We start from the raw sequence: 14,834 nt of genomic DNA on the forward strand, positions 1-14,834 counted from the left end.
GCAGCAGGCCAGCCTTACATGTCCTTCACCAACTCCTGGAACCTGCTCAAACTCAGGTCCATCAAGTCGCTGATGCCATCCAACCATCTCATCCTCTGTCATCCCCTTCTCTTCTTGCCCTCAATCTTTCCCAACATCAGAGTCTTTTCTAATGAGTCCATTCTTCACACCAGGTAGCCAAAGTACTGGAGCTTCAGCTTCAGCTTCAGCATCAATTCTTCCAATGAATATTCAGGACTGACTTCCTTTAGGAGGGCTGGTTTGATCTCCTTGCAGTCCAAGACACTCTCAAGAATCTTCTCCAACACCACAGTTCAAAAGCATCAATTCTTTGGTGCTCAGCTTTCTTTATGGTCCAACTCTCACATCCATACATGACTACTGGAAAAACATGGGTTTCATGAGACCGAACTTTGGTGGCAAAGTAATATCTCCACTTTTTACTATGCTCTCTAGGTTGGTCATAGTTTTCTTGCAAGGAGCAAGCATCTTTTAATTCCATGACTGCAGTCACCATCTGCAGTGATTTTGGATCCCAAGAAAACAAACTCTGTCACTCTTTTCATTCTTTCCCCATCTATTTGCCATGAGTGATGAGACCAGATGCCATGATCTTTGCTTTTTGAATGTCGAATTTTAAGCCAACTTTTTCACTGTCCTCTTTCACTTTCATCAAGAAGCTCTTCAGTTCCTTTCACTTTCTGCCTAAGGGTGGTGTCATCTGCATATCTGAGGTTACTGATAATTCTCCTGGCAATCTTGATTCCAGCTTGTGCTTCATCCAGCCCAGCATTTCGCATGATATACTCTGCATATAAGTTAAATAAGCAGGGTAACAATATACAGCCTTGACATACTCCTTTCCCAATTTGGAACATATCTGTTGTTCCATGTCCAGTTTTAATTGTTGCTTCTTGACCTGCACACAGATTTCTCAGGAGGCAGGTAAGGTGGTCTGGTATTCCCATTTCTTCAAGAATTTTGCAGTTTGTTGTGATCCACACAGTCAAAGGCTTTGGCATAGTCAATAAAGCAGAAGTAGATGCTTTTCTGGAATTATCTTGCTTTTTCTATGATCCAATCAACGTTGGCAATTTGGTTTCTGGTTCCTATGTCTTTTCTAAACCCAGCTTGAACATCTGGAAGCTCTCGGTTCATGTATTGTTGAAGTCTAACTTACAGGCTTTGAGCATTGCTTTGCTAGCACGTGAAATGAGTGCAATTGTGCTGTAGTTTGAACATTCTTTGGCATTGCCTTTCTTAGGGATTGGAATGAAAACTGACCTTTTCTAGTCTTGGAGCCACTGCTGAGCTTTCCAAGTTTGCTGACAAATTGAATGCAGCACTTTAACAGTACCTTCTTTTAAGATCTGAAATAGCTCAGCTGGAGTTTCATCATCTCCACTAGCTTTATTTATAGTGATGCTTCCTGAGGTCCACTTGACTTTGGACTCTAGGATGCCTGGCTCTAGGTGGGTGATCACACCATTGTGGTTATCTGGATCAATAAGATTTTTTGTGTGTAGTTTTTCTGTTTATTGCTGCCACCTTTTCTTAATTTCTTCTGCTTCTGTTGTGTCCATACCATTTCTGTCCTTTTTGTACTCATCTTTGCATGAAATATTCCTTTGATATTTCTAACTTTCTTGAAGAGATCTCTAGTGTTTCCCATTCTGTTGTTTTCCTCTATTTCTTGGCGATGATCACTGAGGAAAGCTTTCTTATCGCTCCTTGCTATTCTTTGGAATGCTGCATTCAGATGCGTATAACTTTCTTTTTCTCCTCTGCTTTTAGATTCTCTGCTTATCTCAGCTATTTGTAAGTCCTCCTCATATGACCCTTTTGCCTTTTTGCATTTCTTTTTCTTGGGGATGATCTTGATCAGTGCCTTCTGTACAATGTCATGAACCTCCGTCCATAGTTCTTCAGGCACTCTGTCTATCAGATCTAATCCCTTGAATCTATTTGTCACTGCCACCACATAAGGGATTTGATTTAGGTCATCCCTGAATGGTCTAGAGGCTTTCCCTACTTTCTTCGATTTAAATCTGAATTTTGCAATAAGGGGTTCATGACCTGAGCTTCAGTCAGCTCCCAGTCTTGTTTTTACCGACTATACAGAGCTTTTCCATCTTCGACTGCAAAGAATATAATCAATCTGATTTTGGTATTGACCATCTGGTGATGGTCATAGCAAACTCCCTTTTCCAACAACACAAGAGACATCTCCTCCTAATGCCATACACAAAAATAAACTCAACATGGATTACAGACCTAAATGTAAGACCAGAAAGTATAAAACTCTTACAGGAAAACACAGGCAGAATACTCAATGACATATATCAAAGCAAGATCCTTTATGACTCACCTCCTAGAGGCATGTAAATAAAAACAAAAATAAAAAGTGGGACCTAATTAAACCTAAAAGCTTTTGCACAACAAAGGAAACTACAAAGAAGGTGAAAAGACAGTGCTCAGAATGGGAGAAACTAATAGCAAAGGAAACAACTAACAAAGGATTGATTTTCAAATTATACAAGCAGCTCATACAACTCAATACCAGAAAAACAAACAACCCAATCAAAAAGTGGGGAAAAGACATAAACAGAGACGTTTGTCCAGAGAAGACACACAAGTAGCTAACAAGCACATGAACAAGTTCAACATTGCTCATTATTAAAGAAATGTACATCAAAACTACAATGAGATACTACCTCACACCAGTCAGAATTGCCATCATCAGAAAGTCTAAAAACTAATGCTGGAGATGGTGTGGAGTAAAGGGAACCCGCTTGCATTGCTGGTGGGAATGTAAATTGATACAGCTACTATAGAGGATGGTATGGATATTCCTTAAAAAACTAGGAATAAAACCACCATATGACCCAGCAATCCCATTACTAGGCATATAGCCTGAGGAAAACAAAATTGAAAAAGACACATGTACCCCAATGTCCATTGCAGTGCTATTTACAGTAGACTGAACATGGAAGCAACCTAGATGTCCATCGACAGATGAAAGGATAAAGAAGCCATCATACACATATACAGTGGAACTCAGCCGTAAATAGGAATGCATTTGAATCAGTTCTAGTGAAATGGATGAACCTGGAGCCTATTACACAGAGTGAAGTAAGTCAGAAAGAGAAATATAAATATCATATACTAACATATATATATATATGGAATCTAGAAAGATGGAACAGATTTATTTGTGGGGCAGCAATGAAGAAACAGACATAGCAAAGAGACTTATGGATACTGGTGTTGAGGAGAGGAAGAAGAGGGTGAGATGTATGGAGAGAGTAACATGGAAACTTGCATCACCATATGTAAACTAGACAGCCAATGGGAATTTGCTGTAACATTCAGGGGATCTCAAACAGGGGCTCTGCAACAACCTAGAGGGATGGGATGGGGAGGGAGATGGGAGAGAATTTCAAGAGGGAAGGGACATATGTATACCTATGGGTGATTCTTGTTGATGTTTGACAGAAAACAACAAAATTCTGTAAAGCAGTTTTTCTTCAGTTAAAAAATATATTAATTTTAAAAAATAGACAATTTCATGACTTCTTTTGACACTACAGGAGGACTGAGTTTTCAGGGCAATCAACTAGCCCCAAAATATAAGGAGAGATGGATGTCAACCATGACAGAGGCATGCTAGTGATGCAAGAGAGGGAAATATCATATCATGGGACACACAGGAGCCCCTGGGATCGACCACCAAGTGGTGGTGCTTGGCTTCATGCAGGAAAGAATTCAGGAATGAACCAAAGTAAAGCAAAAGCAACTTTATTTGGAGAGATGTGCATTCCATAGGCAGAAAGCAGAACTTCTTAGAAAGTGAAAGCAGCCCAACTTGTGGGGTGGGTAATTTCATAAGCTGATGAGTAGGAGGAATATTTTAATTATTTTGGGGAAGGGGGCAGGGATTTCTAGGAATTGGGCCACGGCCCACTTTTTGGCCTTTTATGGTCATCCTTGGAAAACTGTCACTGCTCTGGTGACTGTGTCATTTAGCATATTCTAATGAATCACTGTGAGCATATAACAAGGCTCAAAATCTGCTAAAAGTTGAATTTTCTCTTTTCTTGGGCCTGGTCGTTCTAACCAGTTTTTGTCCTATCCTATTTTACTCAATGACTGCCATTTTCCCCACTTTCTTCCCGTCTCATTAGCATTTGCTTAGCAAGAAAGGTGCAACTGGCTACCAAGAAGAGATTGTAAAGCCACTGGAGAGCTGCAGAAATGGGGGATTCTGAAATTTCTTGTGTTTTTCTCCATGAACTCCTTTGGGTGTTCTCAGAAAAGACTAGTAAAAGTACTGTGAAAGTGTCCCTTAAGGTATAAATGTGAAGAAAGGGAAGAACAGCCAATGAAGAAGTGTCACAGAACTCTACTAGACCATTCTCTCCTTTTTACTGTAGCACAAACATTTAACTCTGTGGGAAGAAAGGCAAAAACACCCTGTAGGGCACTAGTGAATATTCACCACAGCTAGGGAAAGGACTAGAAAGGAAAAACTCCCACACCTGAGGGAAAACAGGGTTAGTATGATTAACGGGCTCTTGCTAGAAGAGGAGGAGGCCTCATCTTTGAGACTTAATGTTCTACAAAAGATATTCAAAGAAGTTTTCCTGTAGGCAGAAGATATAAGACAGAAACTTGGATCAACAGAAAGAAAGGAAGAGCCCTGAAAATAGAATAAATAAAGGTAAGTTGAAACAGATTAACTCTTATATTTAATGACTTTCAAAATTAATTTGTCTAAAGGAAAAACAGATGTAATGTATTGTGAAAGTGAAAGTAGCTCAGTCGTGTCTGACTCTTTGTGACCCCATGGACTATATACAGTCTATGGAATTCTCCAGGCCAGAATGCTGGAGTGGGTAGCCTTTCCCTTCTCCATAAGATCTTCCCAACCCAGGGATCGAACCCAGGTCTCCCGCACTGCAAGTGAGTTCTTTACCAGCTGAGCCACTAGGGAAGCCATATAGCAATGCAAAAGTAAATTATGACATTAATAGAGCAAAAATCAATGGAAGGAATATAAGGTACTCTATGTTTCTTAAATTATATATGAAATGACATATTATTTGAAAGTTCAGTTCAGTTCAGTCTCTCAGTTGTGTTCGACTCTTTGTGACCCCATGGACTGCAGCATGCCAGGTCTCCCTGTCTGTCACCAACTCCCAGAGTTTACTCAAACTCATGTCCATTGAGTCAGTGATGCCATCCAACCATCTCATCCTCTGTCATCCCCTTTTCCTCTAGCCTTCAGTCTTTCCCAGCATCAGGGTCTTTTCAAATGAGTCAGCTCTTCGCATCAGGTGGCCAAAGAATTGGAGTTTCAGCCTCAATATCAGTCCTTCCAGTGAATATTCAGGACTGACTGATTTCTTTTTTTTTTTTTTTTTTTCATTTATTTTTATTAGTTGGAGGCTAATTACTTCACAACATTTCAGTGGGTTTTGTCATACATTGACATGAATCAGCCATGGAGTTACATGTATTCCCCATCCCGATCCCCCCTCCCACCTCCCTCTCCACCCGATTCCTCTGGGTCTTCCCAGTGCACCAGGCCCGAGCACTTGTCTCATGCATCCCACCTTGGCTGGTGATCTGTTTCACTATAGATAATATACATGCTGTTCTTTCGAAACATCCCACCCTCACCTTCTCCCACAGAGTCCAAAAGTCTGTTCTGTACATCTGTGTCTCTTTTTCTGTTTTGCATATAGGGTTATGGAATTTAGAAAGATGGTAATGACTGATTTCTTTTAGGATGGACTGGTTGGATTTCCATGCAGTCCAAGGGACTTTCAAGAGTCTTCTCCAACACCACAGTTCAAAAGCATTAAGTCTCCAGTGCTCAGCTTTCTTTATAGTCCAACTCTCACATCCATACATGACTACTGGAAAAACCATAGCCTTGACTAGACGGACCTTTTTTGGCAAAGTAATGTCTCTGCTTTTTAATATGCTGTCTAGGTTGGTCATAACTTTCATTCCAGGGAGTAAGCGTCCTTTAATTTCATGGCCGCAGTCACCATCTGCAGTGATTTTGGAGCCTCAAAAAATGAAGTCTGCCACTGATTCCATTTGAAGGTAGACTCATTAAAGTTGCATACTGTAAACCGTAGGGTAGTAATAGCAAAAAATTTAAGTAAAAATGTATAAATAATGAGCCATGAGAGAAGATAAAATCAAATCATTAAAAAAAAAATGCTCAACTAACTCAAGGGTAGCCATAAATATAGAAAAACAAACCAAAAAGAATCAGATAACTAAATAGAAAAGAGCAGAAAAGGTGATAGATTTAATCTATTCATATCATATTAAATGTAAATAGTCAAAATACATAAGTTAAAATACAGAGCTTGCCTGAATGGATGAAAAAACAAGACCCAATTTTATGCTGTCTAAAGGAAACCCAATTTAAATGTAAAGAAATAAATACAATGAAAATAAAGAGCTGGAATAGACACAAGGTAAAACAGAGTGAGGATAAGTATACTAACATCAAACAAAGTAAAAATTATAGCAAGGAATACTATCAGGAATTAAAAAAAGAAACAATAGGTAATAATTAAGGGTTCAAAAAAGCAATATATATATATGTGTGTATATATACATATATATATATGTATAAATCCTAAATATGTGTGCACCCAAGGGTAGAGCTTCAAATGCATAAAGTAAGTCAGCAGAATTGAAAGGAGAAATAGAGATATCCATGTTTGACTGCACTAATTGCAGGCTGATTCTTCTATTGTTTTTGAAACCACCATGGGGCAGAGTAGAGAATAAGAGTTGGAAGAGGCAGGAAGTCAGAGCCATAGTTAATCATAAAAATTTAAGTTCCCTCGGGAATTTGTGGAACTCTTGGGAGAACACTAGGATTTCCAGGATATGGAATAGGCATGGGAAAGGAGGATTAGTTCCACACCCATTCCTTTCTGGGTTCCAGGAAAGAACAAGTTTTGGCTCATTGGGCAGATTATGGCTTTGAGATATAGGCCATTACTTCAGAGGCACATTCTACAAAGGACATGACAGGAAGACAGCTGAACCAAACTTTATATAACTCTCAGAGGTTGCACAACTTATCCCCTTAGAAGGAAAAAGTGGGACCCCATTGAACTAGGGAATTGATGTTTTTCTCTGGTTTTGGCAAGGAACGAAATGTTACACAGCCCAGGAAGAATTGCCCATTTGACCTAATTTCTGTGTTTTGAAATTCTCCAGAAAAGCATGAGCACAACTTTATTTCTCATATTATAAAAAGCAAGCTTCCCAAACTGAAAAGACCAGCCCAAACCTGGGTCTTGTTGTCAGTCAGCCCTATCTCTAACAAAAGGTTAGTGATCCCATCTGGGGGTAGTTTAAGCTTCAGCGAGGCTGGTTTTAGGGGTGAAATTGACACTTTCAGGAAGCTCATAGAAAATCCTGGGGGAGGAGAGCAAAGATCTAATTGCTTTGCTCAGTGTTCTGTGACTTCACTAGAGCTCTGTGGTTGTTCATGCCCTCCGGATATGTTAATAATTACCAGACTATATTACTGAACAAAATTTAGCTCTTGGGAGGCCAGAGTGTTTTTTAGTAGTGTAAGCCAATATAAAAAACAATATCCTAATATTAACACTGGAAGAGTTGAGAGACTTTCTAAACTCAATGTTTTCAACCACAGTCTGTGGATCCCAAGCTACTGAAGAGGTACTGAGGCATTAGAAGAAATAGAGGGAAACTGAGGAAACAGGGTTCTAAAATCTTTCAGCTCTTCAACCAGAGCAGTAATCACTATTTGTTTCATTTGGATTGGACTACATATGAAATTTCACTTAATAGAAATTAATATTTTCCTGCTTAAAAAAATTGACAATTAGCAATCCAATCACAGGTTGGCAAAGTTTTTTTTTTTTTTTTTTTTTTTTTTGTAAAGAGCCAGAGAGTAAATATTTTAAACTTTTGGGCCATCTATGGGCTCTATCACATGTTCTGGTTTGTTTTTGTTTTTTTAACCCTTTAAAAATGAAAAGAAATCCATGGCTGATTCATGTCAATGTATGACAAAACCCACTACAATATTGTAAAGTAATTAGCCTCCAACTAATAAAAATAAATGAAAAAAAAAATGTAAAGAAACACTCAACTTGTAGGCACAAGCAAACAATGCTGAGAGCTACTCTAACTTGACTTTGTTGTTGTTCAATCATTCAGTTATGTCTGACTCTTTGTGACCCTATGGACTGCAACACTCCAGACTTCCCTGTCCTTCACCAACTTTCGAAGTTTGCTCAAACTCATGTCCATTGAGTCAGTGATGCCATCCAATCATCTCATCCTCTGTCATCCCCTTCTCCTCCCACCTTCAATCTTTCCCAGCAGCAGGGTCTTTTCTAATGAGTTGGCTCTTCACATCAGGTGGCCAAAGTATTGGAGCTTCATCTTCAGCGTCAGTCCTTCCAATGAATATTCAGGGTTGATTTTCTTTAGGATTAACAAGTTTGATCTCCTTGCAGCCCAAGGGACTCTCAAAAGTCTTCTACAACACCACAGCTTAAAAGCATCAATTCTTTGGTGCTCAACCTTTTTCATGGTCCAATTATCACTTCTGTACATTACTACTGGAGAAATCATAGCTTTAACTAGACAGACCTTTGTTGGCAAGGTAACATCTCTGCTTTTTAATATGCTGTCTAGGTTTGTCATAGCTTTTCTTCCAAGGAGCAAATGTTTTTTAAGTTCATGGCTGCATTTACCATCTGCAGTGATTTTGGAGCTCAAGAAAATAAAATCTGTACTGTTTCCATTGGTTCCACATCCATATTTTCCATGAAGTGATGGAATGGAATGCCATGATCTTAGTTTTCTGAATGTTGAGTTTTAAGCCAGCTTTTTCTATCTCATGTCAAATTTTTACTTTGTCTTTAATCAAGAGACCTACAAGGGATATGAAATCCATTGAAGCTGTCAGAAACTATATCCCTTGGAAACTGTTAGACTGATAAAATATCGGAATTTTCTCCTAAATGTATCAGAATTAGGGGTACTATCTTTCAAGATTTGGAATATACACTGAACTAATGGCTATTTTATGCTGCTTAGCATCCTATAGGTATGAGTCTGGAAATCAAAGGGTAAAAGTATTACTGGGCCCTCTCGCCATCCTCCTAGGCTCAATTGTATAATTTGTGAAATCTGATCCCACAAGTTTAGTTTGTTGGTCTAAAGCTACTAGTTTCCAGGAAGTAGCTGCTTCTACAAGAAGACTTGGTAAGAGTTTCACTAATTCTCAAGTCACAGCTTTTACTTAGTTGTTTTGGGCTCTTTAAGTCAATAGCTCAACGAACAAATGATGAGCTACTGTATATTTATACTTGGCCAGAAAAAAAGACCCTGATTATCATGAGAATATTGGTTTGCTGCTATATAAGGGAACCAGGAAGAGTAGCATCTGGAAGTCAAGGGATGCACTAGGATATTTGTTGTTGTTCAGTTGCTCAGTCATGTTTAACTCTTTGTGACCCCATGGACTGCAGCATGCTAGATTTCCTGTTCTTCACTAACTTCTGGAGTATGCTCAAACTCATGTCCATTGAATTGGTGATGCCACCCAACTATCTCGTATTCCGTCGTCTCCTTCTCCTCCTGCCTTCAATCTTCCCCAGCATTGAGAGTCTTTTCCAATGAATTGGCTCTTTGCATCAAATTGCCAAACTACTGGAGCTCTAGCTTCAGCATGAATATTCAGTGTTGATTTCCTTTAGGATTGACTGGTTTGAGCTTCTTGCTGTCCAAGGGACTCTCAAGGGTCCTCTCCTAGTACCACAATTTGAAAGCATCACTTTTTTGGTGCACAGTCTTCTTAAATTCTTTTTATTTTTTTAAATTTTTTAAATTTTTTAAATTTTTTTTCCATTTATATTTATTTGTTGGAGGCTAATTACTTTACAATATTGTACTGATTTTTGCCATACATTGACATGAATCAGCCATGGATTTACATATATTCCCCATCCCAATCCCGCCTCCCACCTCCCTCTCCACCCGATCCCTCTGGGTCTTCCCAGTGCACCAGCCCCGAGCACTTGTCTCATGCATCCAACCTGGGCTGGTGATCTGTTTCACCATAGATAATATACATGTTTTGATCCTGTTCTCTCGAAACATCTCACCCTCGCCTTCTCCCACAGAGTCCAAAAGTCTGTTCTGTACATCTGTGTCTCTTTTTCTGTTTTGCATATAGGGTTATCGTTACCATCTTTCTAAATTCCATATATATGCCTTAGTATACTGTATTGGTCTTTATCTTTCTGGCTTGCTTCACTCTGTATAATGGGCTCCAGTTTCATCCATCTCATTAGAACTGATTCAAATGAATTCTTTTTAATGGCTGAATAATATTCCATGGTGTGTATGTACCACAGCTTCCTTATCCATTCATCTGCTGATGGACATCTAGGTTGCTTCCATGTCCTGGCTATTATATTATTAACAGTGCTGCGATGAACACTGGGGTGCACGTATCTCTTTCAGATCTGGTTTCCTCGGTGTGTATGCCCAGAAGTGGTATTGCTGGGTCATATGGCAGTTCTATTTCCAGTTTTTTAAGAAATCTCCACACTGTTCTCCATAGCGGCTGTACTAGTTTGCATTCCCACCAACAGTGTAAGAGGGTTCCCTGTTCTCCACACCCTCTCCAGCATTTATTGCTTGTAGACTTTTGGATAGCAGCCATCCTGACTGGCATGTAATGGTACCTCGTTGTGGTTTTGATTTGTATTTCTCTGATAATGAGTGATGTTGAGCATCTTTTCATGTTTTTGTTAGCCATCTGTATGTCTTCTTTGGAGAAATGTCTGTTTAGTTATTTGGCCCATTTTTTGATTGGGTCATTTATTTTTCTGGAATTGAGCTGCGGGAGTTGCTTGTATATTTTTGAGATTAATCCTTTGTCTGTTGCTTTGTTTGCTATTATTTTCTCCCAATCTGAGGGCTGTCTTTTCACCTTGCTTATAGTTTTCTTTGTTGGGTGCACAGTCTTCTTTATGGTCCAACTATCACATCCACACATGCCTACTGGAAGAACCATAGTTTCGAATACATGGATCTTTGTTGGGAAAGTGCTTTGTAATATGCTTTCTAGATGTGTCGTTTCTTCCAAACAGCAGGTGTCTTAATTTCATGGCTGAAGTCACCATCTGCAGTGATTTTGGAGCCCAAGAAAATGAATTATGTCTCTCTTTCCATTTTTCCCCCATCTATTTGCCATGAAGTGATGGGACTGGATGCCATGATCTTCCTTTTTTAAATGTTGAGTTTTCAGCTTTTTCACTCTCCTCTTTCACCTTCATCAGGAGGCTCTTTAGTTCCTATTCACTTTTTGCCTAAAGGGTGGTGTCATCTGCATATCTGAGGTTATTGATATTTCTCCCAGCAATCCTGATTACAACTTGAGCTTCATCCAACCTGACATTTTGCATGATGTACTCTGCATGTAAGTAAATAAGCAGGGTGACAATATATAGCCTTGACATACTCCTTTCCCAATTTGGAACCAGTCCATTCTACGTCCAGTTCTAACTGTTGCTTCTTGACCTGCATACAGGTTTCTCAAGAGGCAGGTAAGTTGGTCTGGTATTCCCATCTCTTTAAGAATTTTCCACAGCTTGTTGTGACCCACACAGTCAAAGGTTTCAGCATAGTCAATGAAGCAGAAGCAGATGTTTTCCTGGAATTCCCTTGCTTTTACTATGATCCAACAGATCTTGGCAATTTGATCTCTGGTTCCTCTGTCTTTTCTAAATCCAGCTTGTACATTTGCAAGTTCTCAGTTCATGTATTGTTGAAGTCTAGTTTACAGGATTTTGAGCTTTAACTTCTTAGCATGTGAAATGAGTGCAATCGGGCAGTAGTTTGGACTTTCTTTGGCATTGCCTTTCTTTAGGATTGAAATGAAAACTGACCTTTTCCAGTCCTGTGTAGCCACTGTTGAGTTTTCCAAATTTGCTGGCATATTGAGTGCAGCACTGTAAGGCCATCATCTTATAGGATTTGTAATAGCTCAGCTGGAACCCAACACCTCCACTAGCTTTGTGCATAGTAATGCTTCCTAAGGCCTACTTGACTTCACACTCTAGGATGTCTGGCTCTAGGTGAGTGATCCCACTGTTGTGATTATCTGGAGCATTAAGACCTTTTTTGTATAGTTCTTCTGTGTATTCTTGCCACTTCTTCTTAACCTCTTCTGCTTCTGTTGGGTCCATACCATTTCTGTCCATTACTGTACCCATCTTTGCATGAAATATTCCCATGGTATTTCTAATTTTCTTTAAGAGATCTAGTCTTTCCCATTCCACTGTTTACCTCTATTTCTTTGCTTTGTTCACTTAAGAAGGCTTTCTTATCTCTTCTTGCTATTTTTTGAAACTCTGCATTCAGATGGGTACATCTTTCACTTTCTCCTTTGCCTTTTGCTTCTCTTCTTTTCTCAGCTATTTGTAAGACCTCCTCAGAAAACCATTTTGCCTTTTTGTAATTCTTTTTCTTGGGGATAGTTTTGATCACCACTTCCTATACAGTTATGAACTTTGTCCATAGAACTTCAAGCACTCTATCAGATCTAATCCCTTACATGTCATTTCCAGTGTATCATCATAAAGGATTCCATTTAGCTCATACCTGAATGGCCTAGTGGTTTTCTCTTAAAGTGCTGCACTCAATACACCAGCAAATTTGGAAAACTCAGCAATGGCCACAGGACAAGAAAAGGTCAGTTTTCATTCCAATCCCAAAGAAAGGCAATGCCAAAGAATGTTCAAACTATAGTACAATTGCACTCGTCTCACATGCTAGCAAAGTAATGCTCAAAAGCCTGTAAGCTAGTTTCAACAGTAGATGAAATTAGAACTTCCAGACTGTCAAGCTGGAACTAACTGCTGAACAACCATCGACAAGAGAATTTTGGAACCCACCAAAAAAACCCCTTGAGACCAAGGACAAAAGAGAAGCCACAACAAGATGGTAGGATGGATGCAATCACATTTAAAATCAAACCTCATACCCACCAGAGATGCTCAGAGGACACAAACAAAACCTTGTGCATACCAGGACCAAGGGACCTTTCACATGTGCAAGGGTCTCATGTGACTCCCTACATGATATTGATCCAGATCTGTGTCTGGCTTGAGTGTTTGAGGGTCTCCTGTGGGGGCGTGAGTCAGCAGCGGCCTGCCATGGAGACAGAGGCTCTGGCAACAGTAGTCCAGGTAGGCACAGTGTCACATAAGTCCTCTTGAAGGAGGTAGCCATGAGCTCCACTATAGAGCCATTGGGCAGGCGACTCACCAACTGGAGAACAATCATACCAAAGAAGGTCTCACACTGTTGCAGAAGTTCTAGGGCCCACAACAGGCTTCCCAAATTGGGGCTCAGGCAAAAGGACTGAGTATCCCTAGGGAATCTGACTTTGAAGGTCAGCAGGATTTGATTACAGAACTTCCACAGGGCTGGGGAAACAGAGACTCTTGGAGGGCACAAACAAAGCCTTGGGCACACCAGGACCAGGAAGAAGGAGCAGTGACCCCACAAGAGACTGAGCCAGACTTGCCGGTGAGTGTCCAGGAGCCTCTGGTGGATAGGTCGACTGTGGCCTGCCAAGTGGTCATGGGCACTGACTACAACAGTCCAGGGAGGCCTGGCAAGCTGGCAAAGTCCTTTTGAAGGAAGTTGCCACTTCTGCCATTTCCCCTACCATAATTTGGCCTGAGGGTTACAGGGAGGGAGGGAGGGGAACACAGCCCCAACCATCAGCAGAAACCTGGGTTAAAGATCTACTGAGATGGCCCCACTCACCAGAGCAAGACCCAGGTCGCCTCAAAGCCAGCCCCTCCCATCAGGAAGCTTGCACTAGCCTCTTATCTTCATCCATCAGAGGGCAGTCAGAATGAAAAACACAATCACAGAAAACTAACCAAACTGAAGGGCTTCCCTGGTAGCTCAGTTGGTAAAGAATCCACCCGCAATGCAGGAGACCCCAGTCGATTCCCGGGTCAGGAGAATCTCCTGGAGAAGGGATAGACTACCCACTCTAGTATTCTTGGACTTCCCTGTGGCTCAGCTGGTAAAGAAACTGCCCTGCAATGCAGGAGACCTGAGTTCAATCCCTGGGTTGGGAAGATCCCATGAAGAAGGGAAAAGCTACCCACTCCAATATTCTGGCCTAGAGAATTTGAATGAAACTATGAGCCATGCCATGTAGGGCCATCCAAGCAGACAGGTCATGTTGGAGAGTTCTAACAAAACATGGTCCACTGGAGAAGGCATTGGCAAACTACTTCAGCATTCTTGAGAACCTCAACGAACAGTATAAAAGGGTTTCCCCTATTTTCTCCAACTTAAGTCTGAATGCTGCAATATGGGGTTCATGATATGAGCCACAGTCAGATCTCAGTCTTGTTTTTGCTGACTCTATAGAGCTTCTCCATCTTTGGCTGCAATCTGATTTCGGTATTGACCATCTGGTGATATCCATGTGTCGAGTCCTCCTTTGTGTTGTTGGAAGAGGGTGCTTGCTAGGACCAGTGCATTCTCTTGGCAAAACTCTGTTAGCCTTTTCCCTGCTTCATTTTGTACTGCAAGGGCAAACTCGCCTGTTCCTCCAGGTATCTCTTGACTTCCTACTTTTGCATTCCAGATCCTTATGATGAGAAAGACTTTTTTTTTTTTTTTTTTTTTTTTTATGTTAGTTCTAGAAGGTCTCGTAGGTCTTCATAGGGCCATTCAACCTCAGCTTCTTCAGCATTAGTGGTTAGGGCATAAACTGC

The 14,834-nt window shown here is 40.4% G+C and overlaps 1 long non-coding RNA gene across 1 annotated transcript; it reads right to left on the reverse strand.

Annotated features, from left to right (window-relative positions):
- Nucleotides 1-2,006: 2,006 nt before the first annotated feature.
- Nucleotides 2,007-14,507, reverse strand: LOC122693365. Its single transcript, XR_006340891.1, has 3 exons — nt 14,449-14,507; nt 12,299-12,302; nt 2,007-2,081 (listed from the first exon to the last, which is right to left on the reverse strand). It is a non-coding gene; the product is annotated as an uncharacterized LOC122693365 (long non-coding RNA).
- Nucleotides 14,508-14,834: the final 327 nt, after the last annotated feature.

This window comes from Cervus elaphus, chromosome 5 (genome assembly GCF_910594005.1).
Source record: "Cervus elaphus chromosome 5, mCerEla1.1, whole genome shotgun sequence".
In the NCBI taxonomy this organism is placed as follows: Eukaryota; Metazoa; Chordata; class Mammalia; order Artiodactyla; family Cervidae; genus Cervus; species Cervus elaphus.